At 40.0% G+C, this 24,835-nt stretch overlaps 1 protein-coding gene across 1 annotated transcript in view; it reads left to right on the forward strand.

Moving 5' to 3' along the window:
- The window catches only part of apba2b (amyloid beta (A4) precursor protein-binding, family A, member 2b), a 71,323-nt gene that overhangs the window by 17,576 nt on the left and 28,912 nt on the right, over window positions 1–24,835 (forward strand). Inside the window, exon 2 of the mRNA XM_044350743.1 lies at window positions 6,152–6,202. The gene's annotated coding sequence lies outside the window, so the exon portion shown is untranslated. The remainder of the gene's footprint in view (window positions 1–6,151; window positions 6,203–24,835) is intronic.

Below are 24,835 nucleotides of genomic sequence, written 5' to 3' on the forward strand. Positions count from 1 at the left end.
TAAATTCATTATTCTAGTAGAGGATGCAGCAACAAAGAGGCCATGTCATCTCTACAAGGAGTGTTTATCCCCTCAGGTTTTACACACCTGTGATCATAAAAAAAACCTTTCTGTGTGACATAGTGGCCAAAGTTGCCTCTTGAAGAGTATTTGCATTCAGATATTTGACACGTTTGGTAACCTACATGGTATTGTCTGTATACAGTATGTTGTAGTGCTGAGCCTTAATTGGAACAAATAAAAATTTTAACTACTCGGATTTGAGCCTTTCCATAAAGAAATGGATACCGTTTTTAATTGCATGTGATACCGCCATCAAGCCTATTATTATCATCTTTTAATGATACTTGTATCTATGGACCTGTGAATTCCTCATTTGTATGTTTGCTATATTTAATTACATGCCCATGTGCACTTTGATTTGGCAGTCTAGTTTCTTTAGATGGAAAGCAGACACAAAGACAGCAACACCAGCAGATATGAATTAAAATAGAAATGTATCTGTATTCAGGCCAGCTATAAAACAAATGTGGTTTGACATAGCCTATTTGCTTCAGAATTTTTAAGATAATATGATACTGTGTGTGTGGCTACACAGTACCGAAAGATTCCTAGATTACAGCTGACTTGAGTATCTTCCTTTGGGTTGGTCGTGAGTGTGATCTGCTGAGTGTTTTGTCTCTTACACTGTATAGCTGCAGTGTGCTGCAGTGTGAGTTGGACCTGAGGGACCAGTACAAGCCTCAGGGCTGTAAGTAGGAGGAGGGGAACTATGCTACAGCAGTGGTTAGATGGGACAGAAATTGTCATTGTAACCATTTCTAATATCATCTGTGTAAAGTGTATTTCTCATGTTTTGGGGGTTGAAAAATCTATCGCCATCTGTTTTAGGATTGAGACCCAGTTTTCAGGCTAAGGTCATGCAAGGTAAATGCAAGGGTCAGGTATGTACTGTAGATATTATGTTGATGTAAGCCATCAGAGAGTTATTGAAAGTCAAAACAATGTCCTCACAAGTGCAGTACAAATTTGTGTGTTGCCATTGAAAATGAGAAAAAAAACTGTCTTGAATAGTATTTTTTGTTGTTTTTTATTATGTTTTAGAACAAATTGATGCAGAAGTCAGCTCCTAAGTTGTTGTTTTCCTTCCTTCTTAACAGTTTTTCCTATAGCTGCTTTGTCAGACATTGCTCATCTGTTATTCTCCTATAGTAGAATGAGTCAGCGAGTGTTGATCACTTGTTCTTAAAAAGATTATTTTGCTCCTCTCTGTTTTGTGTGGCCAGAAAAACGGGTAAATCTTTTCTGAGGACCAAACAGAATATCAATTGTTTTGAGCTGATAGATATAATCCTTACAAACAAATCACATAATGCATAGCCAGTGGCGTATTTGCACTAGACTTAAGTGATCATTGTCCAATTTTCTGAATTAGAGATTCCAAACAAAAAAAAGATTCCATCATATATTATTATAAAGAGAGACTTTAAACATTTTGCTGAGCAAGCTTTTCTTCGTGATTATTTCTCAGTGATATCCTGACCCTGAATTAGCCCTAAGCCATTTCACAGATGTTTTTAACTCCTTAGCAAATAAATACGCTCCCTTTAAGAAATACAGGGTAAAAAGTAGATCAAATCTTTGGTTCACACCTGAAATCTCAGAGATGTTAAGGTTAAGGGATGTAGCATGGGGATGAGGCTCCAAGTCCTCTATGGATTGGCAGATCTTTTGTTGCAGTTGAGAAACAAATGTGTCAGGGCACTTAGAAAAGCTAAGTCATGTTATTTTGTTGATACCCTGTCAAAGTGCAGTGGAAATCCAGCAAAATTTTGGAAAACAATTAAGTCATAAAATCATGGTCATGCTTATTCCCTAACCAAGCAACTTCTCTAGATTCTGTCATTGTCTCAGAGAAAGAACAAATCTGTGATATTGTAATTGTCAATTTATTTCTTCTGGTCACTTGTTTGAAATTCAAATCTAATTACATTTACGTCAGTCAAAGATGGGATCCATTGTAATAACAACATCCCCTTTGGGGAAAGATTTTCCCTTAGACAGTTCTCTGTTGCGGATGTTTCTGATGCCTTGGCCTCAATTGACCCAAAAAAGACTATTGGAGCAGACCTCTTGAATACAAGACTCTTGTTACTGGCTACACCTAATAGCTTATTCCTTAACATATATTTTTAATCTAACTCTTGTATCAAGGAATATTCCTAGAGTGTGGAAAGCAGTACATGTACCACCTCTGCATAAAGGTGATGACATCAACGATCCAAATAACTACCGCCCAGTCTCCAAGCTGTCATGTTATCTAAAATCTTAGAAAAGCTCATCAATAATCAACTGCATCACTTTCTATCTGAGCATTGCATTTTAGACCCCCATCAGTCTGGTTTCAGACCTGGACATAGCACTTTGACAGCAGCATGCTGTCAGAACATCAGAGTGATGTAATCTGTTCTTCTGAATAAGAAGGAGTGTCATATTGCCCTGTTCATTAATTTGTCTAAGGCATTTGACACAGTGGATCATACTCTTCTTTTGGATAGACTTAGATCAATTGGTTTTGACACAAATGCATGTAACTGCTTTCACAGTTATCTTACTGGCAGAACTCAAGCAATAGTAACGGACGGTCATCAATCTGGTTTCTTTGAAATTACAAAGGGGGTGCCACAGGGCTCAATACTAGGTTCTATTCTGTTCACATTGTACATAAATGACCTGGGCTCATTGGTTAGTAACAGTTCTATTCATTATTTTGCTGATGACACAGTGATTAAACTCATTGGTGCCCTCCATTGACAAAGCGTTGTCTAATTTAAATGCGTATTTTTGGCAATCAAAAGGCCCTGATTAAACTTAAGCTTTTACTAAATACAGATAAGACTAATTACATGTTCTTCACCAGATCCCAAATCAAAAGTTTTAGGCTACTATTAGTACAATATCTGGGGCTTAAATTAAAAAAGTCCAATGTTGTAAGTACCTGGGTGTCTGGTTAGATACAAAATTATCATTTAAAACTCATGTTGAGGAACGGAAGCTTAAATTTAAATTAGATTTCTTTCATAAAAATAAGCAGCGCCTGTCTTTTAGCAGTAGATTGCAGATTGTACAGGCACCATTTTTATCAGTGCTTGACTATGCAGATGTAATTTACATGTATGTTGCTGCCCTCAAACCCCTTGATGCTGTATATCACAGTTCTCTTAGATTTATTACAGATGACAGCTTTAGAACCCATCATTGTATCCCTTATGAGAAGGTAGGCTGGACATCACTTACCAATCGAAGGGAACCAAACTGTCTTGTTTTTATTTATAAAGCAATCACAAATAAGCTAACATTTTATTTATCGTCACATTTAAAATTTAGAAATATGGTATATCACACTTGTTCACAAGAATGCATTACCTTGGATATCCCATATATGAACACAGAAGTTGAAAAACTGCATTCACCTACTATCAGTGGCGGCTGGTGACTCAAAAAATTGGGGAGGACAGGAGGAAAACCAACATGGAATCTTACAACAAACCGCATCAAACTATATCATCGTCCCAGCTGATGAAATCAAAGGAGTGGGGGGCAATTTTATATGCCAATAAAATAATTTGCTTGAGTGGTGAAAAGGCTGCGTCTTTAAAGACATTTAGCAGATAGCATTTAGCTAGATAGCTAATAAGCTGCTAAGCTGCAGCACATTAAACAGCAGGTAAACAACTCAAATGTCACATCGGACCCGTTAGATGCTGGTTTGATCGTTGCTCTTCAAAATCCCTGTTAATGTTAGCGACATGCTGTCTGTCCATGACTTGTACTTAAAGCAGTTTGTTTACTTTATCTTAAATGAGACATTAAATTTTGCAATTAATCCACATTTCCTATGCATGCCTGGGGGGCGATCTGTAGAGCTCACGGATCAACTACAATCCGTTACACCACTAGTTAACACTTGTTATTCTATTTACTTTAAGCTTATTACTCCATATACCGCTCAGCTTAAAAACGGACTAAAGAAACAGCAAGCAGCCAGACCTCCTGCACTCACTCACTAATCACACATCAATAGGTGACTGAACAACCACTCAGTTAAAAACGAATGAATGAGTGAGTCCAGACAGCTCACTGTAACTTCAACAAGCAAACTAATGTGACCCACAACACATTATTTGATTTCTGCTGCATTCTTGTTAAGGAGATAAATTCACACAACAGCCACACAGAGAGACATTTAACCATCAGAGATGAAATTAGCGACCAAAGAGACAGAGAGAGAGACGCTGTATCCAACTCACGTTATCTGAAGTCTTCTTCTTTCTATCATGGAGATGAAGTATTCATGTCATAATGTCCATTTGTGACTGTTGGTCCTCTTGTTTGTTAGTTTACAGAACTTCCTGGCTGATGCTTAACCGGTCTGATATCATTAGCAACACTGACAAACAAGCTAACTCTCCTGGTTGTTTCTCAGGTTGCCTCTCTCTCCAGCCGCTGCTGCTGTGCTGCACAATCTAGATAATTTCTCCCGTTAGCTTAACAACAGTCCTTAACAGTCTTCCACGGATGTATAAAGAGTCCTTCAGGCTGCTACAACAAGCTAACTGTTGCGTTGGCTAACGCAAGGAGCTATCTACTGCTGCTACTCTGCCTTACAGTGGAGAGAATTGAAGATGAAATCTGGAAACTATCATTGGACCAACTCGATGTCAATATTGCATTCTGGTTGTTGATTGGTAAGGGAGGACAGCCTCCCTTGGAGCGTCATTTTACATGTCATGGCCAATCACAGATTAGCATGAAAAAAAATGAAATACATTAAGTCCAATGTAAGAGATCCCACCTTACATTGGACTTAATGTATGCGGAGGACAGCAGGCACCCGTCCTCCTCTGTCCCCCATTCCGCCTCCACCAATTTTTCTTAATCTATCTATCTATCTATCTATCATAGTCAGCTGTTTTTGGAGTAGATTTTAGATAATCTGACATTTTGATCTGTAATTTTTGCATAGCCAAGTGGAAATCTCTTTGCATATGATTTTGTGTCATTTGAGAATCATGGAAGACACAGTTATTTCGCACCAATAACTGAATCCACTGTCGTCTTCACAGCGTCTTACACCTGCCCAGTTTTTTCACCCTCTCTGAGCGCATCACTTCACACAACACAACCACCCCCCCCCCCTCCAGCTGTTGTAAAAGAGCTATCATACTGACACCAACAATGTGTGTGCTGCTGGTATGTTCTGGTTGGTCTGATCAAACTGCCGAGTGGGGACAGCAACCTTGAGGCTGTCACAAGGGGACCCAGGGCACGGGGATGAGATGTGACATGTGGCCTTGGCTTAGTGGCAGATGGAGAAGTCCTTCTGTCAGAGATTGGGAGAATGCATCTGAGCTAATATTGCTGCTTCACTAGGTTTGCTGTAACCCCTGAAATCTTGTTACACAACTCTGTCTCAAACAATGAAGGTCTGGAAGGATTCATGTTGTAAAAAAAATCCTGTCATAAAGCTAAGCTAAAGAAAGCCCTGAGTTTGGTTTGAGATCGTATCAGATTACAAGTCCTGATTCATGTCTCACTTGGCTGTGCTAGAAATGGCTCATTACAGCATATTAGATGTCAAATGTTGCTTTTGTTGCATTTTGTTTGGTTTTGTTTTAGCCCATTAATTACACATTGTATAGATATTTATATTTTTCTTAATGGCAGCATTCAGACCAAAAACAGCCCTCCGTTTTTGGTCAGTGCAAGGCGCTGCGTTGGTGGGAGTGTGTTGTTTAAGGTACTAGTGAAACAATGAAATACAATCCAGGAAGTCAAGTTGGAGTTACAGAATAATGCATTTAAAAGGCTTATCAGATGCCAAAACTCAGCAGCGCCATGCCAGATGTCGTTGCACTGTGTTGCGGAAAAAATTGAGCCTGTTCAACTTTTTTGCCAGATGACCGCTGCAGTGATTTTCTGAGCCCTCTCATTTACTGGTCTGCTGCCCTAAATACTCACTAGCGTATCAAATATGTGTTAATGTGCACGTCCAAAGAGGAGGAAGAGATCAAAGTTCAATCTTCATACTGAACAGTGTGTCTTTCATCTGGTTCTCCAGTTTGATGCTCTCTCTCCTTCTGTGTTTTAGGTCATCGCCTGGAGCAAACAGTAGAGCTGCTCTGCCTACCTACAGATATCAGTAAGTTAGATTTACTGTTCCTTGACACATTGTTACAGTATGGTATTCTGAAGAATGCGGGGGGAAGTATAATTAATTTATATTATTATTATACACAGTTTAGACGCTGTTTAGATACTATCCAATGTTGTGTACCTCTGTGCTCTGGTACACTCAGACCTGTTGCTTGGCACTGAACGGGCAGACATAGCAACTCTGAGCCCTTGGGAGCTGCTTAACCTGCCTGGATGTCCGCTGAGCCTTGCCATTCTGGCGGAGAAACAAACAGTGAAGGCAGGAAATGAGAAGAGGGAATAATGACTAAGGATGGAAAAAAATATTAAAGGGAAGGGTGAAGAAGATTTGCTCCGTGGAGAACAAAGAGGAGGTTTATTTAGAAAGGTGACAAGGTGACTTTTCTTGGTCTTCTAGACTGCATTAAAGCTAAGATCTGTATGGTTTTTACAAAATGTATCCATCTGTATGGTGGAATATTGCAAAAACAGAAAGACTTCTGTATCATTTGCAGATACTCTTTGTTTTTCTGCTATTAAATAATGTTGACTGGCTTGTGAGGTTACACCACCGTCCTTTTTGACAGAAGGAGCCAGTCGCTACACTATATTAGTATTTTTATGCATCAGAGACGAACCTCATTAATTGATATCGTACTTCCCTAGCTGGCACGTCTTTAATGTTTTGTAATGGATGATTCATAAACAAACAGCAGACTACCACAAAAACCTTCACAACAATGCTTCATTTGCCTCTCTCTGAGTTATTGAATTCAGTGGCTGTACTATCTGAGTAAAATGAACCCACTTGCTCAACATAAGCACATTTATAATTTAAGAAAGAGTAACATTATTGATATTTTTAGTTTGTCAGGTTGTCTTGGCCAAAATAAATTGCGATAGATGTCCACAAGCACGGAAAAGCCAGGAATAAAACTGCGGTGAGGGAGGAGAGAGTGAGGAAGTGGACAAATCATGTGCTGATGGAGGGGAACCCGACTAAAGACATACAGGGGTGGAGGAAGAGGATGCAAAACAACAGTTGAGCAATCCAAAGTGTTGTGAGCCTCTCAACACTCCCTCCCTTCATCATTTATTAATCTTCTGCTAGAATATTCATCTACCCTGGTACAGCGCCATCCTCCTTGCGAGAGAGAAATTAGAAATAGAAGCCCTGTATCATCCTGACACTGTATCATGACCTTTGTTTTTTAAAGTCACTTGAATATCATCCGTCATCAACCAATGTCTTGCATCATTTTCCACTTGTCTGCGTATTTCATGTTTACTGTTGCTTTCGAACACATTTCTTTTCTGTGAGGAGATTAAAGAGAGAAGGGGCAGGGCTTGTTTGTTCTGGGCTTCAGACTATGACCCGCAATGTGGTCTTAAAGGAGCTGGGACTCCAGAACCAGATTACTGACATGAGCCTCATAACCACACTCACACTTGAGTAGTTCTGTAATCAGCCTCAAAATAGGTCTCCATCCATCTGCATGCCACTGATAGTATTTATGGGAAATCCATGGCTGTTAGGATTCATAAAGGGAGTTTCAGCAGCAGACCAGTTTTGGGATGGCTGCATTTGGAATTTGAGTCAGCCAGTGCAGTGATGTGTGCTCAGTCTGCCAGCTGCTATGCTTCACTTCTTCTGATTAAATCCTTTGAAGATGAAGAGTAGGACAAAGAATCTGGCTGTCTCATAACTTGTTATAAATCATCAAAAGCCAGAGCGGCTCCATTAATGTGTACACTGGTTCTGTGATGCCTCACTCTGAATGCACTGATATCAAACCTCCAAGTCATGGTGGAATTTGATGACACACTATGAAGCTGGTATATCTGTGTGTGTATATATATATATGTATTTTTGTGTGTATGTGTGTGTGTGTGTGTGTGTGTGTGTGTGTGTGTGCATGCACAGCCAATTGTTGCAATTGCGCTGTTTGTGTGTGTGTGCATCATAATGTAGCATGGAAATTCTTCTCCTTATTGCCATTTAGTCAATTTTTCAAACCACTGGCACAAAATATATGAGGTTGCCATAAATATATGAGGTCCTCTGAGGGTGCTGTGAACAAAAACAGTTTAAATTTAATATTTTCAACTGTGCAAATTGTTTCTGATCTCTCTGTTCAGGTGGCACGCCTTGCCAGCCTATTTAGTTTGACTGAAGTGCACTGGTATACTGGTATCATCTGTATAAAACCTGTAAAATTATGCATTTTATGTGGTGCGAGAATTAAAATTTGACATAATACATAACAGAAACAACAGTGTTATGACTGAATTTAAAAATGAATCTTAATGTTTTGGCTTCAGAGATTGCTGCTGAACTGATCCCCAGTTTCCTAGAAAATACATTCCTTTGCCATCATGCATGTCCAGCTAAGAATTAGTTGTGAAAAACGAGTTTACTTTAATACCATAAACTATCTGAATTTAAGTTGTACTTTTGTAAGAGTGGATTTAGTGATACTTAACATAAAAGACAAGTTTCTTCTTTTTTTGCCCTTTATCATATAGGTCTTTATTACAAGGCATGCGTCAAAGAAAGTTATAGAGAATTACTGAGACATTTAATCAACAATCAGTAATAAATATACAGTATTTAGACAATACAAATACACAGTAGAAAGTACAAAACATAAAATAGCATGTTGAAGAAACATTAGAGGGCTTACCTAACATATCAAGACAGGCCTTGCTATTTCTGCACAAGACAAGAATCATTAAACCCATACAGGGAAAAATTGACTTAAGGAAAATGAAATGTGCAGAATTTTTGGTACAAAACCATAAAATGGAAAATTACATGGACAGTGGCAGTAAGATTGGATATAAAGTGCTAAAAAAACAGTTAGTTATCAGATATCAGCTAACAGAGAAATAATGATCTGCTCCCTATCACAGTCAGCACAGACATTAACCAAGATGTATCAGTGTATGTTCAGTTTACCTAAACTCAGCATTGATAGACCCACAAGTGCGTAGAATGGTGTGATGATAAAGTCACCGCTTCATTGATCCTGTAGTTCAGTAAAAGGAGGTCAGAAGGCAGGGTGCAGACACCGAATATTGAATCTGGATCTGTGTTGATTCAGAGGTACCTCAGCAGGTCAAAATGAGTCCCCTAGCTCTCTGCCTCTCTATCCACAAGGCAAGTATGCTGACCCGTAATACTAAAGGCACTAAATGGGGGAAAGGTCCGCGGTGTAATTTTAGAGCTGAGCAGAGACACAGAGTGATGTGATGTAAGGGGATTCAAATAAGAGCTGCAATAATCCAGATTTCTGTCATCGTGGGATCGGTGCTGCTGTTGGCTCAGTTTGTTCAGCCAACCCTCCAAGCCCTGTGAGATCCTTCTCTGTCCTTGCTGTCTCTTATGGTCCCTGGCTCCATCCCCGGAGGTAGTGAAATTAGTACTCAGCACACCACAATGAAATGACTGAGGCTATATATCTAGGCTGCCATCTTTGGCATTGATTTATCTCTCCTCAGACCTGACCTTTAACAAAATAAATAAAAGAATGACAGTTCTCTCAATGAGCAATTTGTACATACTGATGTAACATAAACATCATCTGTGAAAACATAATCCTGCATTTGGAACGAAACTCTAGATACATTTTGGAGAAAATCTTTACTGCAGGCATACAATACATGGCAGTTTTCATGCTAACTTCAGCCCTAACCCTTTCAGCTCAACTCAAGTCAATTCTGTGTGTGTCACCCAAAATCAAGTTTATCTCAGAGGGCTTTACAATCTGTACATGTGACATCCTCTATCATTAGACCCTTGGTAGGATAAACAGAGGTATGGCATTAAATAGATAAAAAGGGAAGTTTGAAGTACATTCAAGTATGGTATTTATTGTAATAGGCACAGTCTGGGGCAAAATGTGTGTTCAACATTATTGCTGTTGTTTTAATTGCAACTCAAATTACTTCTGTCAAATGAGAGATGAAAAGTAGATAAGATAATGTCATCTCTTGCTGTGACAAGTGTCTACAATTTAGCTTTGCACTTTGTTTAATTACTCGTGAACTTTTGCTGCATATTGTCTCATCCATTTCATAAACAAGAAAGCATTAACACCTCATTACTGCATCCAAGAAGCCGTCAAAATCTGTAGGTAAATGAGCTGTGTGATTTTATGTGTGAGTGTTTTGGTTGTTAGACCAAACACTCATCTCCTAAAGCCATCTCCACAGTTCTGCCTAATGTTGCAACACCCAGATTTCTGGTGTACCTGCTGTTTTCCAGGATCTGTACAATCCGCAGCCTTCAAGAGCTTTTATTTCAGTTAATTTATATTATGTGCCCTGTATTTTTACTGATTAGCAAGAATCATAAATACAATTTAGAGTAACAGAGCTGAAACAAATACAGAAAATGAATAATAGTAATATTTTGATAACTGATCAATTGTTTGAGTAACTACTACAGACAATAATTCCTTGCTTTATATACAGAGAGATGCCAAACATTTGATGGTTCCATCCATGTCAATGGTTTTGAACTGTTTGTGGATCCAACAAGCAATTCAAAGTTGCTGCCATGGGCTGGACATGGGCTATGGACAAAATGATCAATTGATCAATCAAGAAAATAATCTGCAGATTAATCGATAATAACAATATTGTTAGTTGCAGTGCTAATTAATGCAATTATTACTGCAGCCCAGTGACTTCAGTTAAAAGTAAAATATTTCTTTTAATTGGATGACAATTTTCTACTGTAAATTCATTTACACATACAGCACCAGCACTAAACTCTCCCTCCTCTGTCCCACCAAACTTTTATCACACCAGCAGCTCTCTATGTAGCTCCTCTTTTTTTTTCTTTAGAAAGGAGGGTGTAGCTCTGTGGCTCTTCCTCTCTACCTCACATCTCAAATACAATGCATCTGCAACAAAAACCGTGTCCTCACTCTGTCTGTCTCTAAACCCAACTGATTAATTGCTGTTGCTGTAACAGAGATTTTTTGTTTTCACTGATGGCACATTGGCCAGAAAAAAATGCTTTTTATCTTTGTCAGCAGTCTCTGAGTCATCAGGGTGATATAAGTGCTGTAAGGCTTTTGTACAATCAGTCATCAAAAAAAAAAAAAAGTTCTGTGAGACAATGTCTGCACCGGAGATGGGCTCCTGAAGACATCTCAAATTTGGACCTAAAAAATGGGACATTTTGCAAAATAACTTTCAAATAATCTTCAGAAAAGACTCGAAAGAAGGGATAACAGCATGAATCAGCAAGAACATAAGAGGAAATATCATCTTCAAATCAAAACAACTAGCTAGCTGTCAACCGCTAACTTCTGCTAACACTCCAAAGGAGAAACTGCACTGAGGAAGCTAACAGAAGAGTTAGTTTGTGAAGACAAGAAGGGTAATTAAGGGGCCCCTGTTGGTGGCATTCTCTCTCTCTCTCTCTCCATGAGCTGGTGTGATGGCGGCACGACCGACCTTTGTGGCGGCCTCTCCTAGTTCCGACTATGCAGCATCTTTGTCCATGTATACGTGTGTGTCATTGTGTGGAGTGCAAGGGAAATATATCTATGATCGTCAGTTTCTTTTGGACATTCATAACAAAGACTTTTGCTACAAGAAATACTGGCTGGGAGCTAAATCAGCTGAGTGAGCCCGAAGGAGACCACAGCCTTACCTGGAGCTGCACCGGACAGAAAACATCGAAAGCGGTGCAGGGACGAACTGACTAAAGCTAACCCATACAAATCGGCAGTTCCAACAATCAGGCTGGTTAATGTTCGTTCTCTGGACAGCAAAATGGATTATCAGTGCGGGTCACTCGTTGACATGCACCAGTTATCAACATCGAACTGAGACATGCACTTTCTCTCTAAATAAATCTCTCTAAATACACTTTAATGTACTGTGCTGCTAACTGTTCCCTCTTTTTTTGTTTTTGTTTTTCTCTTGGGATTTATATGTTTTTATTGTTTTTTAAGGGAATTTTTAGATATATATCTGTATCCCTTCTGTGGTTGCACTGCTGTGGGCTGGGAGGAACAGCATTTTGTTTTTTTTATGTATGGAAATACACATGAAAACGACAATACAATAAATCTTGAATCTTGACATTGAAAAATGAAAAACTAAGACAAGTAATAGTTTGACCCTCAGTTACTGATAATGACATAGCCCGACTGCACCTCACAACCTCATCACCGATTTATTTTATTCTTTGTTCCTTTTTTTAGTTTTTAGAGAGTTTGACTCATATTTATGGTGTAGTCTTACAGTCCTCATAATATTTTATATAAAGGTTTTGTGGTTCTGCCCTTTCAGGGGATATTAGTTATTCTTAGCAGTTATTAATCATAAAATTACATAAAATCCAAGGTCTTTTTAACTGCTTATTGACGTTAAGCCCATTTGTTGTCTTTTGACTCAGTGGGGATTTACACTGAGATAGAAGAGAAAGAGAGATGTGTCTAAGTAAGAGACAATGTAATCAGGCCTACTCTGGAATGTCTGTGTGTGTTTGCCTTGTCATTCACTTCTTACACCAGGGCAAACCAGAACAGACGCGCTGTGATGACGCCAATGCAAACACATACTATGTTCTTTCACCTTGCCTAGGTATAACACTGAGCAGGAGCCAGCCTCATTACCAAACCCAAGCACCGACCATGTTCCTGCTTGGCATAGTTTCCACAGAGCAATGTGAGCGAGATTTCCCCAAAGAAATCTAGGTTTAGCAATCCGCAATCTTAAAATAGCTTTGAATCATACATTATTACATAGCAGGCCTGCCTCCTCTGTCAAACTGCACTTGCTGCTGTGATTATTGTCTCCTTGTTTTCTCCGAGCTTCCACATCTGAAAAGATTCCCCAACCTCATTAGCATAGCTTTATATTTGAAATGAACAGACTCACAGATGGCTTTTCTGTCTCTCAAAAGTAAATGCACTTACAAAAAACCTTAGATTACACAATATACATGAATAGATATTGTCATGCCTTAAAGTTTGAATGTATAGGGGAACAGTTGCCGGCGAGTACTGAAAACATAGAGAGCTGCTTTTGGGACGTGAGGGCATGTAATATATGTGTGTGTGTGTGTGTGTGTGTGTGTGTGTGTGTGTGTGTGTGTGTGTGTGTAGAGTGGTGAGCAGATTTCAATCTTCTAGCCTGATTCTGTGTGTTTCCCTTGGGTTCAGTAAAGCATAAAGGATGCTGGGAGGTGAGACACCCCCTCCTGAACCTGCCACTGCTTCTGGAGGATTGATGTGACAATTTCACACACACACGCACACACACACACACACTCATATACACACTGAGGCAGTCAGAGGACACAAACTAGAGCCACTGTGTCAATTGTTAGCACACACGGCCATACAGTAAAAACAAACACACACACACACACACATTCATGCACACGCAGATAAGCAAAATGTCGGTGCAACATGGGACTAGACTGATAATCAAAACCAAGCCTCTTTGTGTCTGTCTGTCTGTCTGTCTGTCTGTCTTTTGTTCTTGTCAGGAGTGGTGCTGCTCCTCTGTGTGGTCGAGCAGGTCCTGTCTGTGTGATTAATCCTCAGCCTGTCAGCTGGCCAGCGGTGATACTGAAACCAAACAAAAACTCACACAAAGCTTAGCAGCATGCATTCTCTCATGGTCCGTTTCAGGATGTGCAGACGTGTGCAGGTCGGGCGGGGAAATGGCATCGCTGCAAAGCAAAACAGAGTAAAACATTTAACCATCTAGTGTTTTTCACTTGCAAACATTGACACATGGGAAACCTGAGCACCAAGAATGATTTCTGTTCAATTTACAGCTAACTACAGTCAACACTTTGGTGTGTTGTTTTCAAGATATTTCAGTGACAAATGCATTCAGCAGCAGCATGTGTGTGTACATGTGGAAAAAGGCACACTCGAGCTGATGGAGTGTGCACTATTGTATGCCAGTGTGTGTGTGTATGTGTGTGTGTTGTGTGATGTGAAGCTTGATGAATATTTTCCCCCTGTTTCCCCAGAGGGGTTTTGTGATTGACCGAACCCAGAAGTTATTTCATGTGCCTGTCACCAAACTCCATTAACAGGCCCGGCTGTTACCGTTCAGTCTGTCTCTCAACAAGATAAGGGGATATTTCCGGCCCAATATTGCTTGCTCTGTTCTGTGCTGTCACTGAATACAATGACCATCACCACATTCAATGAATATTATTAGCATTTTCCTCAGGATTCTGTCAATGTGGAAGATAGCTTTTTGGGAGAAGAAGTACATGCTGTTTTTGCCATGGTCTGATATCTGAGCTGACTTTTGGAAAATAGAATTGATACGGCGGTTGTATTGTCCAGTCCAAATGGAATTATGAGGCAGCTGTCGAACGTCCATTATCGCCAGTCATTAACTAGAAGTCGCCTGGCTCAGCAGTTTCAAGCCGCTGCCATAGTTCTGGTTTGAAAAAGGCCTGACAAAGGTTAAGAGAGTGAAGGCCGCTGAGAAATAACTGCGGTTGATTAAAAGTTGACAAAGAATGAGGATTAAAGGCCTGAGGATAGATCGGTTTCTGGAGAAGTGTCAATAAGGAGCAGGATTGTGAAAGACCTCTCCAACTGTGGGATCAGATGGAGTATTGTGTCAGCCAAGGAGCAATTCTCACCTTCATCTTTCCAGACTTTAAGTGACAATTAAGGTGGAAAGACAGGTCAGTGTGGCTGACCAAAATGGCTCAGTGTTACGTATCGTCCATTCTGCACCATGGCTGTTAGGTCCGTACAGTAGAAACAGTACATCATGTGGGATTTCTTTCAAGCTTTATGGTTTTGCTCATTTAAAGGATAGGATGGTGGCTAAGTGGGACCCAAAAATCACAGAAAAAGCCTGTTGGTCAGGAGGGGTATCAAACAAAAACAGGGGTAGCAAAAGAAAGATTATTTACTCTGTTCAACTATTGCGCAAAAAGCATGAACTAATCAGACCTGTAGCTCACACTGGCTGTACAGAAGATTCTGAGCTTATGACTATGAAGATCACAGCTGTAAGTCTGCAATTCCTGAAAGGTTGCAGGGTTAACATTACCTTTGCTTATTTGAAGGTGCAGTGAAATCTGATCATAACAATTTAGCTGATTATCCACTTCCCAATGAGAACATTTTATGAAAACTTTTTGCTTTCAGATCATTTCATTCCCTGGAATATTTGTACTGTCTTTGTCAGGAGTTTGACTCACACAAAAAAAGACTAATCCGCCTTTAAAACAAAAATAAATAGTGGATCTTTTTTTGTCCTGCATGTTCTCACACCACATTTTATCAGCAGACGGAACAAACAACCATAGTTTTTAATTAGCAGCATCCCCATAATCTTTATTTGGCCATTGGATTAATACTCATTTATTTTGATGTCAGATTGCAGCCTGGTTGGGACAGACCGGTGTGGGAGGATTCCTCATGCTTCTTAACATGCTGATGTGCGTGTAATGGTGGCAGTAGCGACAATGAACGGGTGTTAGTGTGATGTCAAGACTGCTTTTAGTGTTTTCCCCCCAAGTTCATAATTTTACATATTAAAATAACTTAATAATTGTTCTCTATCACGCTCTCTCTCTCACTCATTCCCTCTCATCCGTAACCAAACCCAGTTGACAGCTTCAATTAAACCGTGTGAAATCACTCCAGTATCTGTCTCCCTCTGGGGCCATTTAGCTGTGTTTAGCTCTCTGCAAGCTGGGCTTGTGGCCAGGTAAACTTTAGAGAGTGTTTCATGTTCCTTCTTAAAATGTAGGCCAATCTATCCCCATGTGCCACCTGGCCAGCCTCAGAGCCCACAAGCTAAAGTGTATGTTCACACTGTGAGTGGATCCGGTTGATAGTTTGCTCTGGTTAGCGTCTAGTGGTCACGTGCAACAAGTTTTAAAATGGCAAAATGTTTAATATTCCCTTGCTCCGATAATTATTAGAATTATTTTAATGATTTAGCATTGGCCAACTTTTCTCAGTTGATAACCTTGATGGCTGTCTTTACATCAACTTCAGTGATTGTGCTCGTGCTTTGTAGAATATGGTGTCTGGCTGAACTCAAAGTTGTATTACAGACAAATGCTGACTGACGAACACATTGCATCGCCTTGCGTCTTATGTTAAAACCTGAACTTAAACACATCACAAAGGCTACAGGAAATTACTAGCCATTATTTGCAACCCAAGCAACACCAAACAAAGCACCATTTTACTCACTTTTTCTTTGTAATAATTCAAACACTTTACTACAGAATAGAAAATAAGACCAAGAGTCTATTAAGAGTCTGCTAGTGGTTCTGTGAGGCTGTATGTAGGCCCAGCAGTGCTTTGAAGTACTGTATATGTGAGTGTCAGCATGCAAACATGCTCATAATGACAATGCTAACATGCTGATATTAATAAGGTATGATTATCATATATTACCATTGTCACCATGTTAGGTTTGCAGGTTAGTATGCTAACATTTGCTAATGTTTGCTAAAGCACAAATGTGACCATAACCACAACTTGAAACATACTATATGTTTTTATTTTTGTACTTTTATTTTTATGCCAAGACTATTTTCTTCCTTTTTACAGACATACTGTAGCTACAGTGATTGGACTCTGATTGCTGCCAAAACCCAAGTGACCTACACTCAGTGCTTTGCCTTAACACGTCATGTGTGGACACAGCCCAAGCACTGAAGCTGCTGCTGCTCTTCTAACATACTTCTTTTGCTATGCAGCCTGTGTTAGTCTTGTCTTGGATTCCATTTTTATACTACTGTAAATCTGTATGTAGGCTTGTTGCTTTTGTTCTTGAAGCTAAAAAAAAAAGGTCCTATGATGCTGGCCCTCCTATTAAAGCAAAAGGTCCATCTGTTGGATTCGTTCTGCCTTCATTTGTTGTGAGGGGGCAAATTTACTCTACACACTACAAGTGTTTCCAAAACTGCTAAAATAGCTATATTAGCACAGTGGCATGATTTGAATAATGTGTGTTTGTGCTGTGGAAGGGGTTATTTGATGATTGGCTTAGACGATCCTCCTCTGAGAGACTGCGCTGGAAAACAAAGAGTTGCCATGGTAACAGTCAAGGGTGAAGGAGGAGGGTGTGTCTGTGGTGTTGTGCTTGAAGTGGCGAGATGGACATTGGCAGGCAGAATGGTGGGGGAGCGAGTGATGCGTTCTGTGGTCCTGTGCCATTCCTGCTGCTCACCAAGTCTCTGCTTTCCTTCTCTTCCTGTCTTCCGCATTGCTCTCATGTTGTCGTCCTGAAGTGAGTGGGAGGCTGTAAGGAGAACAAACGCTGAATCTCAATGAGACAGCTGAGAGGAAACTCATTTTCTCACTCTGTTTCTCTCTGATAGTGCTTTTATTCTTCATTTACAAGCTGCATAACTCAGCATAGACACTTTATTACACAATTTATCAGCATAGGTTTTTATGACATGGACGTGTTGTTAGGGTAGTTGTAATGTTAAACTGTTAAATGTTTACAAAATCATGTGATCAGAGCTGACCCCGATAAAGATGATGGATGGCTGCTTCATTAAGGGCAGCAGTGATTATTTCATGGACCATAGAGTTTAAAGTTTTACACGTTTGATGTATTTTAAATTCATATTTATATCTTAATGATTGTATTTTCCAATAATGTCAATATATAAAACCAGTAATTGTAAGCTTTTCTTTTGAAAGAAAATTCAAGATATACCATCTTTACAGTGGGTTTATTGCAGTTGTAATGTCACTTGTAAAACAAAAGGCAGGATGGCCACAATGGTTAATGGTGGAGCCGCAGTTAAATAGCTGAGGCTTCTTTTTTCCTGTATTGCCTTATCTATTGGAGCAGTGCTTGATGAAAAACCTTAATGCCTACATGCTTCATAACCTGGCTGATAAAGTGCCCCATCATCCACCTACAGTGATGAATACAGTAAATCAAACAAAACTAAATGTATTATTTAGTAATGAGGCTATTACTGCTATTTTGATCATCGATTCATCGTTTTTAAACCTTTTTTTTAAAGAAAAAATGCTAAAATTCTTTCATTCCAGCTTCTTAAATATGAATATTTTCCAGTTTCTTTAGGCTTCTGTGATCGTAAACTGAATATTTTGGGTTGTGGACTGTTGGTCGGGACAAAAGACATTTGAGGTTCATAGGCTTTGTGACACGGTGATCAACATTTTTCACAATTTTCAACACATTATCGACCAAACGACTAGCTGATTAATCGAGAAAATAATCGACAAATTAATCGATAATGTAAATAATCGTTAGTTGCAGCACTAATCTGGGCAGGTCAAAATAAACAAAAAAATGTTACATGTTTGGCATACAATTTGTGCTGTTTCCAACTGTACACAACATGGCCATCGGGTGACATCATCAGTTCAGTTGTCAAATCCTCAATCAGCCTATTCCAGTGCACAATCAGATCAATTTGCAAAAATCAGGGTTCTCCAACAATAGGTGAAAGAGGCTGGAGCCTGTTCTAGTATACAATTGCTAAGAGGCAGAAAAGTGTTTTCAGTTACAACAACAGCTGATGCTGCATACTTAGTTAAGTACTATGGGCCTTTAAGGACTCCATTGTAAAGTGACTTCCACAATTCGATACTAATGTGACATCTACAATTTACATCAACCTTAAAAGATGGGCAAACTTGTTCAGCACATACACAATGTGGCCTAACTGAGTTTCAATGAGTTTATCCTCCATTACATCCATGTAGATCTTTAAAGAATAGGGACATCTGAAACAGATGTATATTTATGTATATTTGTGTGGGTAATCAGTTTTTAGAAAATATTTTTAAGTCAAAAAACTGCAAGTTCTGTCAAGTTATTTTTCTTTGCAAGTGTGTCTGTGTTTCTCAAAGAAAGAGAGAGAGAGAGGAGGGAAGAGAGAGAGCACCAAGCAGAAAGTGTACTTCAATTGAAACAGCAATTTCCTCTGTGCTGAGTAGCAGCAGGTCTCTATCTTTAAAAGAAATGAAATAGAGAAGATTCTTTCTCTCCATTTGCACCTTCTCTCTGGAAACTGCCAGTGAAGCCCTCCATATTCCATCCCTGTTTATCTGCTTTTAAGTTTAAATTCAGCAGGCAGGTCTAGTTTTTCCCTCTGTGGTGAAAAATTAGCCACAAACAGTAGTGAACCTTCACTCCAAAGACATAGACCAAAAATGTATAATATAAGCTCTTTAACCACAATACAGGCACCTACAAAGCACATCTTATTCTTTCTCCCTTATTGAAAAATCCAGATTCTATAAATATGTAAATATTTTTCATTTCAAAAGATTAACTGCTGGTCACAAGCAGCTTCACTAAAAAGTCCTTTCTCAGTATATGTGCACTGGAGGCCTCAAGTTTCTGTATATTGGACGATTGGCTTACAAACTAGTTGTAATGTCACAAAATAAGCTTCTGTGTGCACGTCTTCCTTTTAATTTGCTTAATTTTCACTTCTAATTCGAACGACACAAACTACACCTATTATCTTGGACAACAATGTGTCCATTATATGTGATAGGTCAATACCACAATGTACAACAAATTCTTGAAAAAATGAAAAAAATGAAAAAAAAAAAAGATGAAAATAAGTTTGAAAAGATAATAATAATAAAAAATATTAGAGAGAGAGCAGAAGGAAGATGAAGAAACAAAAGTTTCAGCCTCACTGGCTGGAGCAGAGGCCATGGTTTAGTCATGGTGCAGCAAAAATCGAAGTCTTTTGCAGAATATACACAGAATTTCAAAGTTATGCAGGAAGATCAATAGAGTCAACTGCAGGGTAAACACACAAACACAGACAAAATCACACACACTGACACACTTGTAAGTCAGTAACTTTGAAAAGCCAGTGATCCAGCTCATGCTAACTGTGTTTGCCAATGTGGTGACTTGCTCGAAGGATGCCTCAGTGTCAAAATAAACTTGAAATGAGAAAGAACTTGATGCTCCACCTTTCACTCCACTCCGCTTTCAATCCACAGAGCTCACGTACAGAACTTGGGTGTGGTCAATTGATGATGCTTTTTGTCCGTAAACCACCTAGCCCATAGTGAAGATATTGAAATACTGTATGTGGAACAAAAATTTCTTCAAAATGCAAGAAACGTTTTCCTTTTTTCAGGGTATAAAATTGCCTACATGATATGAGATACATTTGTCACAATACCGTACATGTTTGTGCCTGAAATCTAGTAATGACTAGACGACTTAGTACCTGAATGTTGGAGACCTCTCAGTTGAATACCTCAGTGATTTTGACCATTACTTCCCTACATCATAAGAGGATTTGTTCATTCATATGCTAATCATACCAATGGAGATGCTTATTTCTGTCTCACTGCATTTAAAGAAGACTAGAATTGCTGTATTACAATTTGACTGATAATCTTCTCTGCTTGTGGTTCTCCTTTCCCACTCTCATCTCCTCTGTCCTGTCTCTCTACTGTTGAAGCCTGACTGTCTAATTCACTGGTGTGAACAGAGGTCATAACTTAGAATTCAAGGCAGAGAGACATTAGTATTCCCGAGGCCCACACTCTGACCGAGCCATCTGCTGCTTTCGGACTGCTTCTTTCGCCCTCCGTCCTCACCTCAGCCTTGTATTTAGGCACACACACACACACACACTACACACATGCACGCACACACACATGCTTTTAAGACGTGTGTCTGCCAAACAAGGGGAGTGTCTGAGGGTAATTTAAAGCTTTATCTTACTGTAGCTGAGGCGTTTTGTGGCAGACATGAATAGGTCTGTCCATGGAGACAGCCCTGCACAAGTGGTCCCCAGCTGCAGCTCAAAGCAGACAATTGGGACACTGCAGGCAGGAAGGCTGGTATGCTGCCGGTGTGTGTGTGTGTGGGTGAGTGTGTGTGTGTGCGTGTCAACCCGTTTTTAGTGATGAAGGTAACAGCTTGAATCAGTGCTTACATTTGAGCACATTTATGTGGGAGACAGATACTTTATGTATGTGTGTGTGTGCAGGTGGGATGTTCTTTTTGCACCAATCATTGATTCATTTTGTCTTGCCACTCCATTACTATTCAAATTCCCATGGGGCAACTTAGATATACAGACTTATAACTTACATACGCAGCCATGGATAATTTAGAGAAGGAGGAAGCCACAGCAATATAAGAACATGCCGTCTTCACACAGTACTTATTTTGATATAATACAGTTGTGGAAGAGGGGACGTCCGAGTGGCCTAGGGGTTTAAGAAGCCGACTATGTAATCGCAATGTCCTTGTACCTCATTTGTATTTCACTTTGGACAAAAGCATCTGCCAAATGAATAAATGTAAATGTAAATGTCCTTAGCTTACCCAGGACCTTTCCTGTCAGCTCTCAAAAATTGCCCAAAACATCTGGCTAATAAAGGAGTTGTGGAACAGCTCATCAATAGCACGGGGCAGAGTACCTGCAGAAGACTCTCTGGATTCATTAGAGATTAAAATTTGTGAGTTACAATTAGCCGGGGTGGCTGTGGCTCAGGAGGTAGTCCACTAACCACGCAGTTGGTGGTTTGATCCTCAGTGCCTACTCTCCACATGTTGAAGAGTCCTTGGACAAGGCACTGAACCCCAAATTGTTCCCGATGGTCAGGCCAGCAGCTTGCATGGTACAGACGAGTGACAAATTAAAGGAAAACTGATACAGGTCTGAATGCTTGATCTCTACATTGAGGAGATCTGGTAGCTCTGTTATAATTTGGTGTTCATCCCTCCAGAAGCGTTCCAGAGACTTGTAGAATCAATGCCAGGGCTGAAGAACACCATTCTTCAAAAAGATATTGCCTCATTTGGTGTTTTGATAATGGTGGTGGAGAGCGCTATCTAACACCTTAGTTCAAAATCTCCCATAGGTGTTTGATTAGGTTGGATCTGGTGATTGCGAAGGCCATAGCATATGATTCACAACATTTTCATACTCATCAAACCATTCAGTGACCCCTTGTTCCCTGTGAATTGGGGCATTGTCATCCTGGAAGAGACCGCTCCCATTAGGATAGAAATGTTTCATCATAGGATAAAGGTGACCACTCAGAAAAACTTTGTATTGATTTGCAGTGACCCTTCCCTCTAAGGGGACAAGTGAACCTAGACTATGCCAGCAAAATGCCCCCCACAGCATAATAGAGCCACCGGATCCCCTCACTGTAGGGGTCAAGCATTCAGGCCTGTACCAGTTTTTCCTTTAATTTGTCACCCGTCTGTAGCTTGCTGCCATTGGTATGTATGTCTGTGTGTGTGTGTGTATGTGTGTGTGTGTGTGTGTGTGTGAATGGGTGAATGAGAAGCAAATCGCAAAGTGGTTTGGATGAAATACCAAAGCATAGCCATTACCATTTTTCAGCCAAGAACACCTAAAATTGATGAATTTGTCCAGAATTTATGTCAGAAATTTACTGGAAAAACCCTGCATGTAATGGTAAGTGCAGTGGAGTGTTAGGCTTATGTGTATAGGCTTAAGGAGGATTGAGCTCATTCAGTTTGAAGTGGGAGTGATTGATTGGCTGATAAATGGACAGATAAACAAATTAAGAGACAAGAAGAAAATTACTTGTTCATCTTGTAAAAGTGGGCAGACACAAACCAGCATTAGTTACATTTAAATATCCTGTGTGTCAAAGCATAGTTGTACTATCATAATTCCTTTTCAATATGTCTTAATGGTGGTAAACAGGTGGGACAGATCCCCCTGCGTGTCTTGTTATGATGGTATTACCATTCATGTACAAATGCATGCAAATTCAATAAACACAGTCACATCTGAAATACTTGCCAGACAAAGCAGATTGGGGAAAAGCCACCTGCCCAGGGACTTATAGGATTTCCAAATTTACATGGCAGTTGTACTGGCACTCGGGAAAACATGACAAATCAAAAAAACATTAAAAGGAAAAAAAAACAAATACTGCTGGAGTCAGGCAGAACCACACCAGAAAACGAAAGCTTATGAATGAAGGAAGCCAACAAAGAGGAGGTCAAAGGGTATCTGTCCCCAGGAGATGCAGTTACCCATAGTTACCGATCCTTACCCTCAGCTCCAGGGAATTGGACAAGGCGGGGCCGGGTTTCAACAAGAGGATGCTGGGATATAATGTGGAGGAGGAGGGAGGGTGGAGTCAGAGAGGTGCATGCTGTGCAGCAGCTGGTGGGGGAAGGGAGGAGCAAGGAGAGACAAGAGGGAGGAGGGAGGATGGGGCCGTTGTTACACTAGATCCCATTGCTATTGTACACCACATCCCAGCTCAGGACCTCAGGTAAGAGATTAATTCAATACAAAATTTCCTAGATGTTAACAAGCTGAGGTTTGAGCTGATTTTTAACTTGCTGTTACAAGTTCGGATTGAAAACAATTTTTGCACTTTTTAAAATAACGGACAAAATTTCTGCAGTATATGTACATGTTGCATATATTTCATCAGGTGCACAGAATGTGTGTGTGAGTGTCCACTTACAAATAATGTGTGATCAGTAACCTCCACGCTAGTTCCGTTCTCTGTTTTTCATGACAGTTTTGAGCCCTATAGCAGCAAGAGCCAGTCAGTCCCACTACATGTGCTTTGTGTGCACATGTAATCTCAGTCCCTTGACTTGGCTAGCTGAGGAACAACCAACTGTGTGCATGTGTGTCTGTGTGAGGTCCTCTCTGCATTTGTGTGTTTGTGTTTTAGAGGGTAGTGTTTGTGCCAGCTTGTGCAGAGCTAATTAAGCACTGTAATCACTGGTGATGGAAAATGTAATTATGGTGAAAGAAAACGGGGGGAAAGCAGCAACAACACCCCTCTGAGGGCAGTTGTTCATAGCAACTGGATGGCAAAACAGAGTGGGGATGGCGACAAAATGGATGACAGGGCACAGAAGGGTGTGCCTGACAGAAAAGAAAAGTACTATAAATGCTCTAATCCTGGCATCTGTTTGTGTGTGTGTGTGTGTGTGTGTATGTGTGTGTGAATGCTAGTTTGCATGTTTGTGTGTTTCTTTCCAATGTCCGTAATGGGATTCATTCATCATATATGCAGTAGGATAATCTTATCTGTTTGTTAGTACCTTTTTTAATAACATCCACAGTTCACTAGGAGCAAACAAGCCTATACTTTATATCCATCTGTTCACAAGTCTGGCCTTAACTGAGGCAATTTGGTTACTAATGTTTTAGAGCAAAGGATTGTAAAGTTAGGAGTTTGTTTCCCTAAGTTTCATCACAGTAATCACATTGGACTGAAACAGGTACACACAGGTTGAGCCTCTTGAATGTTTTGGTAGAGGCCTTCATGTAAGGGCAAACATGTGCATTGGGGTTATGGATCATCTTGTGCAGGCCATCTGGCTACTTTCTACCCACAGAAAGAAATGCTTCACTCTCTTCCCACCTGCACCACTTAACCACGTCTTGTATAGCAGTAGACTTTATTGTCTCCCTGGTTGACCATTTTCAGCCAGCAAGCTACTGAAGGATCAATAAGTCCAATGGTATCAGTGCACATGTGCAGCACCTACGTGGAGATGACCTTGATTTCACTATTGATTCCTTGCGTGGTAGTGTCCCATTAAGTTTGTATGAAGGCAGTATACTTAGAAAGGCTCTTTACTCTTTGTACCTATTGTTCTAAAGCTTAGCTGGGGT

This window comes from Thunnus albacares, chromosome 1 (assembly GCF_914725855.1).
Source record: "Thunnus albacares chromosome 1, fThuAlb1.1, whole genome shotgun sequence".
Lineage (NCBI taxonomy): Eukaryota > Metazoa > Chordata > Actinopteri > Scombriformes > Scombridae > Thunnus > Thunnus albacares.